General features: G+C 48.8%; 2 long non-coding RNA genes across 2 annotated transcripts; one reads left to right on the top strand and one right to left on the bottom strand.

Moving 5' to 3' along the window:
* Window positions 1-7,268: 7,268 nt before the first annotated feature.
* Window positions 7,269-11,775, bottom strand: LOC123383518. Its single transcript, XR_006593359.1, has 2 exons — window positions 11,564-11,775; window positions 7,269-7,468 (listed from the first exon to the last, which is right to left on the bottom strand). It is a non-coding gene; the product is annotated as an uncharacterized LOC123383518 (long non-coding RNA).
* A 461-nt stretch (window positions 11,776-12,236) lies between these two features.
* Window positions 12,237-17,827, top strand: LOC123383455. The gene is made up of 3 exons (XR_006593198.1): window positions 12,237-12,307; window positions 14,222-14,295; window positions 17,616-17,827. It is a non-coding gene; the product is annotated as an uncharacterized LOC123383455 (long non-coding RNA).
* The last annotated feature ends 201 nt before the right edge of the window (window positions 17,828-18,028 follow it).

The following is an 18,028-nucleotide window of genomic DNA, read 5'->3' as shown; positions in this document are numbered from 1 at the left end:
CCCTGCTTGTGCTCGCTCTCTCTCTCTCTCTCAAGATAAATGAATAAACTTAAAAAAAAATAAAACACTGCACTACTGAGTGACATACAGGACGGTCTGATTTTCAGCTCTTGTCCTGAGAGGTTTCATTTTTTTTTTTTTTTTACTGTTTATTTGTGAGAGAGAGAGAGAGAGAGAGAGTGCGAGCAAGGGAGGAGCAGAAAGAGACAGAGACACGGAATCCGAAGCAGGCTCCAGGCTCCGAGCTGTCAGCACAGGGCCCGATGCAGGGATCGAACTCACGAATCGCGAGATCATGACCTGAGCCGAAGTCAGACGCTTAACCGACTGAGCCACCCAGGCGCCCCGTGAGGGGTTTCATTTTACTGGACTCTGCAAACCGGAGCTCACTGTGCCTCATCTGGCTCCAGGGTCTGAGGCCAGTACCCTAGGGTGCAATGTGTCCCCGGCATTGCTTAGCATCACACTATCCCACTGCTTCCCCTGATTTGAACACCGTCTCTGGTTATCCCTCCGAGCCACTGGAGCACGGAAGTCAGCACGTGGTAGAAATACACACACATGGGCAGGAATCTGATGCAACACTCAGTGAATCCACAGGTAACTTCCAGGCCCCGGAGCTAGAGCTACGTGGGTACAACTATTTATATTTGTGCCAGAGCAGAAGCCTCGTGTTTGGGACGGCGGCTACTGAATGATCCGGGTACGTGGCAAAGGGGAGAGACCAAGGCAGGTGAGGCTCTCCATATCACTCAGCCACAGTCCTTGGAATGTTCCCGACAGAAGGCTCACTGGGCCGACGGAGGAGGTGGAGCGGGAGAGCCAAGTCAACTGTCGTGTTCCTCTTGCCTGATGCAACAATCCAAGGATGATCTTGGCGGAGAAAGCCTGACATAAATCAGCGACTATAGAGTGAGTGACATCATAAAACGAGGCAAGATGCCTTTTGATCTCATTTCACTTAGCATGATGCCCTCAAGGTTCATGCTACTATGTCCTAGCGTAGTGCAGGATTTCCTTCCTTTTGAAGTCCGAATAATATTCCATTGTATGTGCACACCTCGTTTTCCTTATCCATTGACCCATCGCCGGTCACGTGGGTTGCTTCCCCGTTTTAACTCTCGTGAATAATCCTGCCGTGAACACTGGTGTGCAAATAACTCTTCAAGACCCTGCTTTCGATTCTTTTGGGTATGTATACCAGAGGTGGAAATGCTGGATCCTATGGTAGTTCTTTTTTTTCTTTATGTTTATTTATCTTTGAAAGAGAGAGACAGAGTGCGAGAGGGGGAGGGGCAGAGAGAGAGACACAGAATCAGAAGCAGGCTCCAGGCTCCGAGCTGTCAGCACAGAGCCCGACGCGGGGCTCGAACTCACAAATGGTGAGATCACGACCTGAGCCAAAATCGGACACCTAATGGACTGAGCCACCCAGGTGCCCCACCCCTTGCCCCTTTCTGAATGGGTTTGTTGTTGTTGAGTTTTAGGAATTCTCTATATATTCTGGATAATAATCTTTTCAGATACATGATTTGCAAATATTTTCTCCCATTTTTGGGGTTTGCCGTTTTATTCTGCTGATCATGTCCTTTGATGCACGATATTTAAAAATTTTCATGAAACCCAATTTGTCTATTTTTTCTTGTTGTTCCTTGTGTCTTTGGTGTCATATCCGAGAAGTCATTGCCAAATCCAATGTCATAAAGCTTTTGTCCTATGCTTTCTTCTAAGAATTTTATTTTAGATCCTTGATCTGTTTTGAATTCGTTTTTGTATATGCTGTTAGGTAAGGGTCCACTTTCGTTCTTTTGTGGGTGGATATCCAGTTTCCCAGCACCATTCGTTGAAAAGCCTGTTCTTTCCCCCATTGAATAGTGTTGGCACCCTTGCCAAAAATAATTTGCCCTTCTATGTAAGGGTTCATTTCTGCACTCTATTCTATTCCATTGGGCTCTATGTCCGTCTTAATGACAGCACCACACTGTTTTCATTACTATAGCTTTGTAATAAGCTTTGAAATCAAAAAGTGTATCTTCCAGTTTTGTTTTTCTTTTCCAAGATTGTTTTGGCTATTTGGGGTCCCATAAGATTCTGCTTACCGTCTTTTGCCATTGGATATAACAACAAGAAATCTTGGCCACTCAAGATGGAGGGGATGCTTTGGGGGGACAGAGACAAAGGAGGCTTTCTGCCATCTGAAGGGAAAGAAGGACACAGAGGTTGCGACTTTCTCTAATCCAGAAGTTCTTAGGATGGGGTACAAGGAATACTCCTCAGGGGGTTGCAAACACACCAAAACTAAGGGCATAACTGTAGGCCCATCCCAAGGGCATTTTCCCCCTGGGAATAAAGTCCACAACTATTTTATCAATTTCTCAAAAGACTGTGGGACCCATTGATGGTTAGGAACCACTGCCTTTGACTGCTTTCTCTTCTGGTGTCCCTCTCCTCTTCCTGTACCTGGCCCCTTTGGGAGACCAGATCTGAGCTCCAGCCATACTTTGGGAGTTTGGGAGTGGAGGGGTGGGGAAATCTGGTTAAAACTTGGGGTTCTCCATGTACCCCCCTCCAATTCCTTACACTTTTAGCCCCACCTCACTGGGAAAACTGCAGCAGGGGGTATGAGGGTCGGGGCTTGTGGGGCTCAAGCTCGGACAGGAGGTGAGGGCAGCGAGGGCAGTGTGCTCCTTGAGGCTGGAGCAAAGGAACAATAAATGCTAGGAGAAAATCGTGGCCCTTACTGGTGCTGCCCCAGGGAAGAAAGGAACGAAGGTGCTCTCTTTGGTCCTTTGGCTTTGACCTTCTGAGCTACCTGCACCCTGGAGAACTGTGCCCAGATGAGCATGGACATCGGGCTGGAAAGACCATCCCAGGGTGGAGGCCCAGGCCTGGCCAGTTGAGAAACATCAAGAGTTCCTTCATTCCCATGTGCCTAATGGGAGCCGCCATCGTCCCGAGGGCCTTCACACCAGGCTCCCACAAGCCCACCGGGCCAGGAGGCGGGCCTTAGGCAAACAATAGAATAGGTAATAGAAACAATTTCAATGGAAACTCCAGTGTAATGCTTTCTCTTTCTCATGCCCCCTTCTCCCAATCAAAATCCTCTTGCAGACCAACCAATCTCAACATCCCTCTCTGTGGGTGGAAAAGACTTAGACGCCTAAATGTATCTTCTCCCAGGTGCTTCGTCCCAGAGAACGTGGAGCTTTAGGTCAGCGAAAACCCTCACATTCTGCATGTGCATGGGAGAGACTTAGGGTCAGGGAGTCCTTTTTTCCTGGTGCCCCTTAAATCAGGTTTTCATTTCCGTTTTAGTCCCCAGAGTGGTGGGTCTCACGTGAGGGCTGCGCTTCATCTCCCCAAATCTGGTTAAACATATGGGTGCCTGAGACAAAATCAGCAAGGGTGAAGAAGAACTCAGTAACATCGCCGACCAACTAGATCTAACTGACATTTCTAGAACACTCCGCCCACTCCAACAAAATACACATCCCCCTCCTCCACCAAGTGTACAAAGAACATTCCAAAAGGGGCCATATCCTGGGCTACAAAACAAACCTCAGTACATTTAAAAGCATTCAGGGGCACCTGGGTGGCTCAGTCAGTTGAGCCTCGTGACTCTTGATTTTGGCTCAGGTCATGATCCCAGGGTCACGGGGTCAAGACCCGCATCGGGCTCTGCACTAAGCATGGAGCCTGCTTAAGATTCTTAAAAAAAATTTTTTTTTAACGTTTATTTATTTTTGAGACAGAGAGAGACAGAGCATGAACGGGGAGGGTCAGAGAGAGAGGGAGACACAGAATGGGAAGCAGGCTCCAGGCTCTGAGCCATCAGCCCAGAGCCCGATGCGGGGCTCGAACTCACGGACCGTGAGATCGTGACCTGAGCCGAAGTCGGACGCTCAACCGACGGAGCCACCCAGGCGCCCCTAAGATTCTTTATCCCTCTGCCCCTTCCCCCTGCTCACGCTCTCTTTCTTTCTCTCTGAAATAAAAATAAAATAAATAAAATTTAAAAGCGTTGAAATCATATGGCGTATGTTCTCTGCCTACAATGGAATCAAACTAGAAGTCAATAACAGAAAGTTAAGAGAAAGTATCTAAATACTTGGGAACTCAACAACAGATTTGTAAGTAATCCATGGGTCAAAGAGGAAGATTCAAGGGAAATGAGAAAATATTTCGAACTGAATGAAAATGAAAGTACAACGTATCAAAATGCATGGGGTGCAGCTAAAGCAGTGCCGAGAGGGAAACTGATAGCACTAAACTGCTTATATAAGAGAAGAAGAAAGGTCTCAAATCAATCATCGAATTTTCCACCTCAAGAAATTGCAAAAAGAACAAAATAAACCTAAGGCAGACAGAAACAAGGAAATAATAAGAGCAGAAATCAAAGCAATTGAAAACAGAATAAAAAAAGAAAAAGAAAAAGAAAAAAGCAATAAAATCAAAAGCAGTTTCTTTGAAAAGATCAGTGAAAATGATGGACGTCTAGCAAGACTGACGAAGAAAGAGAAAGACACAAATTGCTAATATCAAGAATGAAACTGGGGATATCAACACAGACACGGTGGGTATCAAAGGAATAGTAAGGGAACACTTCTAACAGCTCTGCACATAAATTTGGCAATTCAGTTGAAATGTTCCAGCTCCTTGAAAATCACAAGCTTCTAGGGGCGCCTGGGTGGCGCAGTCGGTTGAGCGTCCGACTTCAGCCAGGTCACGATCTCGTGGTCCGTGAGTTCGAGCCCCGCGTCGGGCTCTGGGCTGATGGCTCGGAGCCTGGGGCCTGTTTCCGATTCTGTGTCTCCCTCTCTCTCTGCCCCTCCCCCGTTCATGCTCTGTCTCTCTCTGTCCCAAAAATAAATAAACGTTGAAAAAAAAAATTAAAAAAAAAAAAAAGAAAGAAAATCACAAGCTTCTAAAGCTCACTCAAGAAGAACTAGATAATCCAAATAGGTCCATAATTATTAAAGAGATTAAATAAGTAATTCAGAACATTCTCCAAGAAAGCTCAGACCCAGCTGGCTTCGTTGGTGTATTCAACCAAACATGCAAAAAAAAAAAAAAAATGATAACACCAGTTCTACATAATGTCTTTCAAAAAATAAAGGGGGAAGAAGTACTTCTCTACTTATTTTATGAGACCAACATTAGCCGGATACCAAAACCAGACAAAGATGGTCCAAAAATCAATCACTCAAACCACAGGCCATACCCCCATGAATATAGGTTCAAAAATCCTCAACGATGTATTGGAAAATAGAATTCAGTAACATATAAAGAATAATATACCACAACCAAGTGGGGTTATCCAATAATTTGATGTCAGGAAGATTCTATATTTGAAAAATCCATCAATGTAATCCATCATATTAACAGTTTAAAGAAGAAAATATAGATGCCTGGGCCTCAGGTTGAGGCCAAGCGAATCAGCGTCTCTGGGAACAGAAGTGGGAAACCTGAATTTGAACACCCTTCCCTGCTCCCCAGGGTTTCTGGGGATGCTTCAAGATCTACAACCCTTCAGGATAAAGATTGCCTTTCTTAGCTTGGCATGCAAGGCCCTTCATTAGCAGGTCCCTGCTTACCACTCTGCCCTCATTGTTTCTCTCTTCCTTTTTTTGTTTAAATTTTTTTTAACATTTATTTATTTTTGAGAGACAGAGAGTCAGAGCATGAGTGGGCGAGGGGCAGGGAGAGGGAAACACAGAATCCGAGGCAGACTCCAGGCTCCGAGCTGTCAGCACAGAGTCTGACGCGGAGCCGGAACCCATGAACCTTGAGAATCGTGACCTGCGCCGAAGTCGGCTGCTTAACCGACTGAGCCACCCAGGCACCCCTCTCTCTTGCCTTTTAAAGCTGGGGAAACAGTCAACGACATAGGTTAACCACCATCTTCCAAACACAGACCGTGCAACCCCATCCACCTGTTCCAGAGCCCTCTCTGGCCTTAGCCTAGCCCAGCCTAGCCTTTGGCTTGCAGATTCTCTTTTTTCACAACTTAGCTCAAATATCACCTTCTCTGGGACCCCATCCCTGACCTCCCAGGCTGGTCCCGGTGCCCTTCTTGGGGATCCCACAGTCTCCTTGGGCTTTCCTCTCTGAGACCCCTGGCCAAACTGCACTGGGATTGTCTGTTACTTGTCTACCTTACCCGTGTCTTTCAGGCACGGCCGACACAGAGTAAATAGGTGCCCAGCACTTAGCACTTAGCGGCAAGGCAAGTGTCCCTCAAACAACTGTAGGGCAAAGGGCATCAAGCAAGCAATGGACACCTCTGGAAATTCCTCCAAGGCCAAGTGGCTAGTGGCAGACATCTGGAACCCCTCCTCCATAGCAGAAGGCCGAGTGGGATTTTGTTCTGAGCCTCATTCCCCCAGCTGCGCCTTACTTTCGTGTGGTCCTTTCATCCGTGTGGAGGCAGCAGTAGGCCAAGGGCAAGACCCCGGATGACGGTCTACTATCTATTTTAAGTGAGGGGGGAGGTGAGGCTAAAGGGATGACAGGTGTAAGCCATTTAGCGAAACTGCAGGCTTAGCACAGTGATTCTCAACGGGAGGATTTTACCGCCCAGGGACCTCTGCCAAAGTCTGGAGACAATTTTGACCGTTTCACGGGGGTGCGGGGAGGTGTGCTACTGGCCGCTCATGGGTAGAGGGCAGGGATACTGGTAAACATCTTCTAGTGCACAGGAGAGTCTCCCTCTGCCCCCAGGGATCTAGCCCCAGTGTCAATAATGTGAAGTTGAGAAAGCCTGGATCAGAGACGCGTGAGACAGGTGGCTCAGAACTGCCCCGGATGTGGAAGAGATCTTGTCTGGCAAAATGGCCTAGATAACGGTATGGACTCATGTGCCTTGGCCCCATGAATGAATGGGATAACGCTGAAGGTATGCAGTGGGTAGCCGGTCTCACAGTTTTGGAATGGTTAGTAGGTAAAGGCCCTCTAGCATAGTCCCATTCGCAGACTGTTTACAAATAAGTGACTTCCAAGTAAAACAGAAACCCCAAATAGTGCCTAACGGGACGACACTAAGTAGAGGTTCCCTTGACTTTTTTTTTTAAAAATAATTTCCTTTTCTTTTTCTTTTTGATTTTGTGAAAGTACTCTTCACACCCATCGCGGGGCTCGAACTCGCGACTCCGAGATCAAGAGTCACCCGCTCTACCGGCTGAGCCTGCTAGGTACCTACTCCCCCTTGATTTTTATGAATGAATAGATCAGGTAGGGTAATCAGCATGCAAAGGATGCTGCTTCTGAACTAGATGAAGCCATTTTTATTCAGATGGTTAATTTCCATAGCCGACTCCTTTTTTTTATAGTTACGACAAGGGTAAACTTCAGCCGCCTCTCCTCCTCCTCGTGTAGAGTGGATTATGGTTCTTGCCATTAATGAGATTTTGCTCCGCTGTTCAGACGTCCAGCCAAGGTTCCGTTTTCATGTGAAGTGAAGACTTTGAAACTGAGACCAAATCGTGTAGGAAAAAAGTATATGTGTGTAAGATACATTTACATCTCCATTCATGTAATTCCAACTAGCACACGCACACGCACCACACTCGATATTTTCCAGCAGTGGGGGAACCATGGCCAGCTCAAGAAGAGGGTGTTAGAAGGTTCTTCTAGGATTTGGGCTCGCGTTCTGTGATTTGGGGAGGGTTTCAGGAAGGCGGGGCTTGCTCTAGATTGGATACTATTAGGAAGCAAGGCCACTTCTATGATGGGAGACTCCAATAAATCTTATCTCGAAGGAAGGCAGACCCGAGCGAGGCTAAAATTGTACTTGGTAAAGCAGCAGCAGCCACGCAGGAAGCCAAGAGAAGGGGGTGTTTGGTCATTTCTGTGGTTTAGACAACGTTCGTGTTTTGTCCGGGCTCGGACATGATTAAGGAGCGGTCTTGTTTTTGCCTTGGGCCATTACTGTCACAGAGTGGCCTTGTCTGATGTTGCTGTTTGTGAAATTGTTTATGTTCAACAGGAGAACACCAAGGCCTAGCTGTGCGCGCAAGGCCAGTGGCTCGCCACGCCAAAGCCATCCTGGCAGGGGATGCTTTTCTCTTTCTCAGTATATTCTATTGTATTCTATTATATATATTCTATGAATATGTTATAGACACATACATGTATGTATATCCGTATTCCCATACCAGACTCGACTACTATTAACCTAGTGTTCTTTGCCCCAGTCATTTCATCAGTGCCCTGGCTTTCATTTGTTGGTTTTCATTTTTTTTTTAATGTCTATTTATTTTTGAGACAGAGAGAGCATGAGCAGGGGAGGGGCAGAGAGAGAGAGGGGGACAGAGGATCCAAAGCGGGCTCCATGCTGACAGCAGTGAACCCAGGGTGGGGCTTGAACTCATAAACTGCGAGATCATGACCTGAGCTGAAGTTGGACCCTCAACTGACTGAGCCACCCAGGCGTCCCACATTTATTGGTTTTCATGGTCCTTCTCCCTTCCGATCTGCCCACCTATCTGGATCTCCACGTGCGTTAGAAGATTTTCCTACTTGAGAACGCCACAGTATGGGTTCTTTCCCGGGGCAGGGGTGGGGGGCGGATTGCATTTTGGCAGCTGAGGGGACCTAGCTTGTCCCCACCCCACACAGTAGAAAGGAGGTCGTAAACGAAAAGGATGGAAGTTGTGGCTTAGCAAATGAGGGGAGGGGCAGGCATCCTGAAATTATACCATTCAGATTTTGGGCCACCTCGGTTTCTGGTTGAGGATTGGGGGATGTCCAGGTTGATGGAACAGGAGGCGCGAAACCGAACTTGTGACCGCGTAGGGGGCCCCAGCATCCCCTGGCTCATTAGCTGATCGCCATCTTACAGACTGAAAAGGGGAGCTCTGTGTGAGCATACGCTGGTTTACTGTCGAGGATGGAGGGAGTGTCCGGAGAACAGTCCCGTGGACATTTCCTCTGGAAAGCCTTCCCTGACCCCTCCATTGGATGAGGTCGTCCCTATTATGGTTTCTTTCAAAGCAGTCCTTTGGGGCCAGACAAGACTTTGGCTCCTAACCTGGTTATACCATGCTTCTTGGTTTCTCTGAAGCTGTTTCTATACCTTTGTTTTAATTTTTTTTGTTTTAGAGAGTGGGGAGGGGCAAAAGGAAAGAGAGAGAGAGAGAGAGAGAGAGAGAGAGAGAGAGAATCTAAAGCAGGCTCCATGCTCAGCTCAGAGCCCGACGCGGAGCTTGAACCTATGACCCTGGAATCATGACCTGAGCTGAAATCAAGAGTCGGTTGCTCAACTGTTTCTACACCTTTAAAGAGGTGCTAACAATAGTGTCCTCTTTGTGAGATTTGTTGTGAAAGTGAGAGAAAATGGCACGGTTGTTGGCACCTAGTGGATGCCTAAAACGTGGTAGTTCCCATCATCATCCCCATCATCCCCATCATCATCATCATCAATCTGCTTGCTCTGCTGTGCTCAATTGAGCACTCAGCAATGAATAAGAAGGGTGAGGAATGTACCATGACAAGATGAGTCGTCCACAAAAGCCACTAAAAGAAGTCTTCTCTCCCTCCTTACCCATATCCTCTGTTCCCTTCTTCCCTTAGCCAAGAGCTGGCGTGGTCTCCCCTCATTGAAAATCTACTCTTAGCTAAGATTGAGGTTGTAACAGGGAGTCTGGTTTAAGCCGAAGGAATAAATCCCTAAGGGCGAAATAAGTACCAATCAGTGGATAGGAAAGAACTGGATGGGGTAGATTCACCGCAGTGCCCTCCGAATCCCAGCCTACTCTACACACGCGAGAAAAGTGAGTATTGGTCAGAAAGAGTTATGAAAGTAACATGGTCCTAGTAGGACACGGTCATTGCCACTGACAAGCTGCCAGTGGGAGTTCCAAGCTTTCCGGCTAAGATGTCCCTGATCTTTGCTCCTAAGACTTTCGTTAAAAAGTTACTATTCTGTAAACAAATTCATAAATGCAGGCTGGTGTTTCAAGGACTTTTAAGGGGACCCCTTCTGTAATCTCACCTTGTAATTTGCCTAATTTGTACTTTTGATTTAAAAAAAAAAAAAGCCCTTAGGGGCACCCAGGTGGCTCGGTTGGTTGAGCCTCCACCTCTTGATTTCGGCTCAGGTCATGATCTCATGGTCCAGTTAATGAGTTTGAACCCTGAGTCAGCTTCTTTGCTGACAGCGCGGAGCCTGCTTGGGATTCTCTCTCCCTCTTTCTCTGTCCCTCCTGTGCGTGCACGTACATGTGCGTGATCTCTCTCTCTCTCTCTCTCTCTCTCTCTCTCTCTCCAAATAAATAAGGGGTGCCTGGGTGGCTCAGTCGGTTAAGCGTCCGACTTCGGCTCAGGTCACGATCTCGCGGTCCGTGCGTTCGAGCCCCGCGTCGGGCTCTGTGCTGACAGCTCGGAGCCTGGAGCCTGCTTCCGATTCGGTGTCTCCCTCTCTTCCCCTCCACCACTCATGCTCCGTCTCTAAACGTTAAGAAAATTAAAAAAAAAATAAACATTAAGAAATTAAAAAAATAAACATTAAAAACAATGAAAAACGATAAAAAATTTAAAACCAATAAAAAAAGCCCTTATGGATTCCTTTCACCTCTCTGTCCTCCTTCTGCCCCCTCTATTTAACACAGCCTAAGTCCCCCCAGCTCAGAATGTCACCACAGCCTCATGCCTTTTTATTTCCCTGCCACAGGGCTGACTTAGAGGGTCCTTGAAAACAGGGGGCAACCTCTGGTTTTAACAGTAGCTACGTTTCATCCGCTACTTTCTACAAGCCATGTCTTGTCTCTTTCTTCGCCAACTGTAAAAATTTTTTGAAGGACAGAGTCACAGGAAGCTGTGGAGATAGCACAGGGAGTTCTTGTGTATTCTTTGCTTAGTTTGCCCCAGTGGCTAAATCTCCTATTACTACAGCACGATGTCAAAACCAGGAAACCGGCGCTGGTACAATGTGTGTGTGTGTGTGTATGTGTGTGTGTAGTTCTGTGTCATTTTACCACATGTGTAACCACCACCGCGACCTATCCCCCGAGCTACCCTTGTATAGTCCCCCGCCCTCCATCCTTCACCCCTGGAAACTACTAATCTGTTCCCAGTCTCTATAATTTTGTCACTTCGAGAATGTTACATAAATGGAATCATACAGAATGTGGCCTTTAGAGGTTGGCTTTTCCCCCGCAGCATAATGCCCTTGATGGCCATCCAAGTCATTGAGTGCATTCGTCGTTTGATTTCCTCTTTCATTTATGGGTGGTGCTTTGGTATCTAGTTTAAGAATTCCCTCAGGCCCTTGATTCTGGAGGTGTTCTCTTACGAGTTCTCACCTGCCACTCTAGATAATGGGAAAGATAATGGGAACGGATCCTCCCTTCCCTGAAGCCCCATGGCCGACCCACCAAAATGGCCTGGGGGTTGCACTTCCCCCAAGCGTCTAGACTCTTGGGCTGCCTTCCATCTTCCCCACACCGTGTGGATCGAGGCTTCCGACTTTGCTTCCCACCCGAATGACTGTAAGCAGGTTTCCAAGTGTCTCCCCACATCCACTCTCGGCTGCTCCCCCCCACCCCCCGCCAAAGCCAATGCAAACCTGATTCTGTCTGTCCCCTGTCAGGAGCCCTTCCGTGGCTCCTCAAAGTTCTAAGGCTGCAAGCGAATGCTTCTCACGGCCTGTGAGGCCCCGCCTGTCTGGCCCCTCCTTGCCTATCTCCCAGAATGCACGTTGAGTCTCATTCTCCTTACTTTGCTTACTTTGCTTACTTGCTTTGTGTTTGCGGAAAGCACCGCCCTGCGTGCCGCCGCCCCAGCCTTCACTTGTCGCGTCCCCCATAAGACAACGCTTCCTCCCTTCCCGCCTCTCAGCCCAGCCAAATCCTGCTCACCCTTTGGGTTTCACCTTTTCAGGAAAGCCTTCCCTGACCCCTGCCTTGAGTGAGGGCCTTCCCATCAGTCTCCTTCAAAGCATTGAGCGTAACTGTAGTTGATTAGTTAGGCGTGAAATGAATGCATCTCTGTCGCTTCCGCTGATCGGACTGTGAGCTCCCCCAAGAGCCCATGGCCGTCTAGTTGGCCGTCGGGTCTCCAGCTGCCGGAGAAGCCGCAGCAGCTCTTTGCGGCCGCGCCACAGATTCCTGTGCAGCCCGCGAACGAAGGGAGGGAGAACCAACTGGGCCTAAGTTACTGACTGTCGCTTTAAAAGACAGGGAGGAACTTCTGGAACCCCGTGGAGGGGGTGGGGGGGGGGAGGGATTGCCTGCTCTACAGCTGGGTGTTCAGGAGGCCTCAGTGCGAGCTCTCAGGCTCCTCGGTTCCCTCTTCAAAGCTTCCTTCACGGGTGAGAGGCCCTGCGAAGGGAGAAGGTTTTTATGAGGTGCTAGGGACCCATTTTTGAGGCTTACATGTCTGCAGAATGTTGGCAGTTTCTTCGGGACACTTAGGTTTCAGGTTTGGCAGCACTAACTGGAAAGCATCTGTGGGTCTTTAAGAAGGAGGGTGCGGCCTCGTGGCCATGAGAGGCCTCTTTTAACCACCCTATCTGAGGGAGCCCCCTCCGGTCCCCCTGTCCCCCTCCTCCCACTTAGGCCGGAAGCTCCAGAAGGCTCAGAGCCTGCCGGGTCGCCCGGCACAGAACAGGCACCTGATAAATATTCATGAAGTGAAGGAATGGGCAGCGAGTGAACGAAGGAATGAGCAAACGAATGGTTAGGCGAGTCGCCAAAGGTTCCGCCAGTCGCCTGGAAGCCGACTGGCTGGCCTGAGCCTGTGTCCTCGTCCTCAAACGTCCTGCCTGCCTTGCACCTTGCCCGGGCCCTCTGGCCCCTCATCCCAGACTGACTGGCAACCCGAGGGCGGGAGCAGTGGCCCCGGGGACACAGCGTGGGGCCAGGCACAGGGGGGCTATTCAGTAAGGGCTGGCTGCAAAGTCCTCACCGCCCCCCCCCCCCCGCGCCCCCATTCGAACCTTCCCCAGGCCAGAGCGCTCTCTGCTTTCCTGCAAATGAAGACTCCAAGCAGCTTGTCTTCTCAGAGACCGGGTGGGGGGGGGCAGTGGGGAGAAGGGGCCCTTGGGGGAAAGCATCCAGCCTGGGGGGACAGGGTGGGGCCGCGTAGGACTGCCATCCCCTCCTCAGCCTGGGTTCTGGAAAGGCCCTGACTTGTTCTCCTCAGCCTCTGAGTGAGTTTCCAAGGACACTCTGGGCTCTCAGGGACAGGTAAGAAGAACAGTGCCCGCCCGACCCCACCCTCAGCTGTCACCACCGAGGATAAGGTGGAAGAGGAGCCTAGGAAGGCCCCGGGGAGCCGCGTGGGAGAGGCACCCGGGGAGACCCAAACCCCAAACTGGTTGCTCTGTCTTTAAATAGGTCACTGAAAGCTCAAGGCCGAAAGGGAGGGAAGCCGTCTCCCAGGGCAGCACCCTGCCCGGCCCGCTGGGACAGCAGCTCCTTCAGAAAGGAAGTTGGGTGGAAAGGCCCGGCGACCTTGGCCGCAATTCCCTCAGGAGAGGCTCCAGGTCCGGGCAGGGAAGAGCTGTGTTTTCTGTGGCTTAGTTTTTCCATTTGGACACCATCCCTGCTGTGGAACATCTCCGGCTCCTGGGTCTGGGCCCGGCCGTGCCGCTGACTCATGGGCCGGGCGAACCTGGGGCAGGCCTCAGCCCTGTCTCCCTTCAGGGTTTGCCCATGGAGGACGGGGCTGCCCCCCCCCCCCCCCCGCCTGCCTCAGGAGGGTGGTGGGGAGCGAAGGTGGTGACGGGTAGGGAAGTTCTTGGTCCGAGCGACGAGCTTGTCTTCTCTCCAGTCCTCCCTGGTCCCCCAACCTGGCAGCTGGTCTGTCCCATGGGCCCTGCCTCTCCGGCCCATGATGTCTCTGGTGCAACGATTTCCAGGGCAGGGAGCTATTCCCAGGGGGTGCGAACAAGTGTTCTTCAGAGTCTCAGCCAAAGACACAGCCAAGGCCTGTGTCCCGCTGGGGGCAGAACCTTCCTTCTTCCTCCGTTAGAGCTAACCCCTGGTTTAAACACTCTGCCATTATCAGCATTAACAAGCACTTCCTAAGCGCCTCCTGGGCAGGGACTTGGGCTAAGTCATGGGAATACAAGGAGACCTAGGACACAGTCCCTTCCTCTAACTGGAAGTAATAAGGACAGGAAAGGAGGAAGGCAAGGAAAAAGACCTTGTTTGGGGGGCTGCTTTACAATTTACCACGTGTTTTCATTTTTTTCGTTTAATCTTCAAAAATCTGTTTACAGGTGATGAAATGGAATCTCAGAGAGGCCAAGCCATTTGCCTGAGGTCACAAAGCATTTTCAGACCAGGCCCCAAGGTAACCTGATTTTTAAATTCAAGGCAATTTCTTCTGTAAAGAGTTACCTTTTGTGATTGCCAGGACCCCCCCCCCCCCCACCTCCCCGTTGAGATAGGTAGGAACTGGGGACAGTATCGGTCCCTTTACTACCCATTAGCATCTCCTCATGGATTATTAGAGCAGGGCCCAAGAGAAGGGGATAAACAGAGGAAGAGAAAGGACTTTTTTTTTTTTTAATGTTTATTTATTTTTGTGAGAACGAGCTCAAGAGGTGGAGGGACAGAGAGAGAGGGGGGCCGTGGAGCCCAGCGTAGGGCTCGAACTCACGGGCTGTGAGATCACGACCTGAGCCGAGCCCGACAGTCAACACTCAACCGACTGAACCACCCAGGCGCCCCAGAAAGGTCTTTTCTTTTTCAGCTGAACCTTTTATTTTGACCTAGGTTCATGCGCAGTTGTACGAAATAGCACAGAGAGATTCCATATACCTTTGATCCTGCTTCTCCCAACGGTAGCATCTTGCAAAACTATAGAATGCTGTTCACTCCCAGGCTGTGGACATCAGCACCGTCAAGGCACAGAACGTTCCCGTGGCCACAGGGGTCCCTTCTGTGCTCTTTTTATAGCCACACCCACTTCCTTGCCACCTCAAACCTCCTCAACTTTGGCGATCGCTAATCTGTTCTTCATTTCAAGAATGTTCTCCGAGTAAAATCATAGAGTCCGCACCTTTTGGCTTTTTTCACTCGACAGAGTTCTCTGGAAGTTCATCCGGGCTGTTTCATGTGTCGACTTGCTTCCTTGTTGTTGCTGAGTGGTTTTCCATGGTATGGATGCATCACTGGGGGCTTAACCTGCTGGGGGACACCCGGGCCCATTCTGGCTTTTGGCTTTTAGGAATAGAGATGCTACGAACATTCGCTGACCGGTGTTTGTGTGAACGTATGTTTTTATTTCTCCGGGATACATGCCCAAGAGTGTCACTGCCGGATCGTCCCGTAGCTGCGTGTTTATCTTTTGAAGAAGCTGTTCAAACTGCTTTCCAGAGTGGCTGTGCCATTTTACAACCCCACCAGTAACATAGGAGTGATTCAGTTTCTCTAAATCCTCACCAGCATGTTGGGTGCTGTGGCTATTTTTTTTAAAGTAAATTCTACCCCCAATGTGGGGCTCAAACTCACGACCCCAAGATCGAGAGTCCCATGCTCTATGGACTGAGCCAGCCAGGTGCCCCATTTTGTTGTTTGTTTTGACCTTTCTGATAGGTATTGTGGTTTTAGGTTTCATTTTCCTAATGGCCGGTGATATTGAACATTTTCTTTAAGAGTCTACGGTTTATTTCTTTAAATTCCAGTTAGTTAACGTACAGTGTAGTCTTGGTTTCAGGAGTAGAGCCCAGTGATTCATCTTTTACATATGACACCCAGTGCTCATCCCAACAAGTGCCCTCCTTAATGCCCGTCACCCATTTAGCCCATCCCCCCATCCACCTCTCTCCGTCAACACTCTGTTTTCTGTATTTAAGAGTCTGTTATGGGAGGTGCCTGGGTGGCTCAGACGGTTAAGTGTCCGACTCTTTGTCTCAGCTCAGTTCATGATCTTGAGGTTCGTGGGATCGAGCCCCGCATGGGGCTCCGTGCTCAGCACGGAGCCTGCTTGGGATTCTCTCTCTCTCTCTCTCTCTGCCCCTCCCCCATTTGCATGCTCACTGTCTCCCTCAAAATAAAGAAACTTAATAAAAAATTTTTTAAAAATTAAAACAAAGAGTCTCTTACGGTTTGCCTCCCCCTCTCTATCTTATTTTTCCTTCCCTTCCCCTATGTTCATCTGTTTTGTTTCTTAAATTCCACGTCTGAGTGAAATCATATGGTTTCTGTCTTTGACTTATTTTGCTTAGCATAATGCATTCTAATTCCATCTACGTTGTTGCAAAGGGCAAGATTTCATTCTTTGTGATCACCAAGTAATATTGCATTATATATATGCAAATACATATATAATATATATAAATCATGTGCCCTTTGAGTCTGCATTTTTGTATCCTTTGGATAAATACCTAATAGTGCAAATGACTGCTGGCATTACCTTGATTCCAAAGCCAGACAAAGACCTCGCTACAAAGGAGAACTACGGGCCAATATCCCTGATGAACCTGAATGCAAAAATTCTCGACAAGATACTAGCGAATCAAATTCAACAGTACGTTACAAGAATTATTCACCGTGATCAAGTGGGATTTACTACTCCTGGGCTCCTGGCTGGTTAAATATTCGCGAATCAATCAGCGTGATACATCACATTCGTAAAAGAAAGGAGAAAAACCATGCGATCCTCTCAACGGGTGCAGAAAAAGCCTTTGACAAAATACAGCATCCTTTCTTTTTTTTTTATTTAAAAAAAATTTTTTTTAACGTTTATTTATTTTTGAGACAGAGAGAGACAGAGCATGAACGGGGGAGGATCAGAGAGAGGGAGACACAGAATCGGAAACAGGTTCCAGGCTCCGAGCCATCAGCCCAGAGCCCGACGCGGGGCTCGAACCCACGGACCGCGAGATCGTGACCTGAGCCGAAGTCGGCCGCTTAACCGACTGAGCCACCCAGGCGCCCCCCTTTCTTGATAAAAACCCTCAGCAAAGTAGGGATAGAAGGATCACACCTCAACACCGTAAAGACCGTGTATGAAAGACCCACAGCTAATGTCATCCTCGATGGGGAAAAACAGAGTTTCCCCCTAAGGACAGGACAGGAACATGGCAGGGATGTCCACTCTCACCACTGTTGTTCGGCACAGTCCCGGGAGTGCTAGCCTCAGCAGACCGCAAAAAGAAGTAAAAGGTAAACCAATCGGCAAAGACGAAGCCAAACTTTCACTGTTCGCAGACGACACGATACTCCACGTGGGAGACGCGAGAGCCTCCATCAGAAAGCTGCTAGAACTGATCCATGAATTCAGCAAAGTCACAGGATATAAAATCAATGCACACAAATCGGCGGCATTTCTACACACCAATAATGAGGCAGCAGAAAGAGAAATCCAGGAATCGACCCCCTTTACAACTGCAACCAAAGCCATAAGGTACCTAGGAATAAACCTCACCAAAGAGGGGAAAGATCTGTACGCTGACCGTGTTTTCAAAGTTCTTAGTGGCCATCTGTACATCCTCTTTGCTGAAATGTCTGTTCATGTTATTTGACCGTTTCCTAATTGGGCTGTGTGTTTTCCTGCAGTTGGGCTTGAGGGTTCTTCGTGTGTTCTAGATACTTGTCCTGTGTTGGATATGTGGTTTGTAAATATGTTCTCCCAGCCAGTCGCTTGTCTCTTCATCCTCTTGACAGGCTCTTTCAGAGAGGGATGGGAGGAGAGGAGAAAAGTGCATCCAGTTCATCTCCCCGGAAGGAGAAGCCACCACAAGGGGGCGCCTGGGTGGCTCAGTCGGTTGAGCGGCTGACTTCAGCTCAGGTCATGATCCCTCGTTCATGAGCTTGAGCTGCATCTGGCTGTGTGTTGACAGCAAGGAGCCTGGAGCCTGCTTTCAGATTCTGTTTCCTACCCCCCCCCCCCCCCCCGTGTTCTCGGTCTCTGTTTCTCTCTCAAAAATAAATAAACATTAAAAAAACAAAACAAAACAAAACAAAAAAAACAAAAAGAAGCCACTGCAGGAAGGTTTTGTTTGGTAAGGGAGGCAGGAGGGAGAGGAAGAGATTTGGGATACAGATTTATAACCCCGCCTAGGTATGGCGGGCCTGCT

This window comes from Felis catus, chromosome X, assembly GCF_018350175.1.
Source record: "Felis catus isolate Fca126 chromosome X, F.catus_Fca126_mat1.0, whole genome shotgun sequence".
NCBI lineage: Eukaryota > Metazoa > Chordata > Mammalia > Carnivora > Felidae > Felis > Felis catus.
Note: the sequence above shows the minus strand (reverse complement) of the source record. Positions and strands in the feature narration are given on the sequence as shown.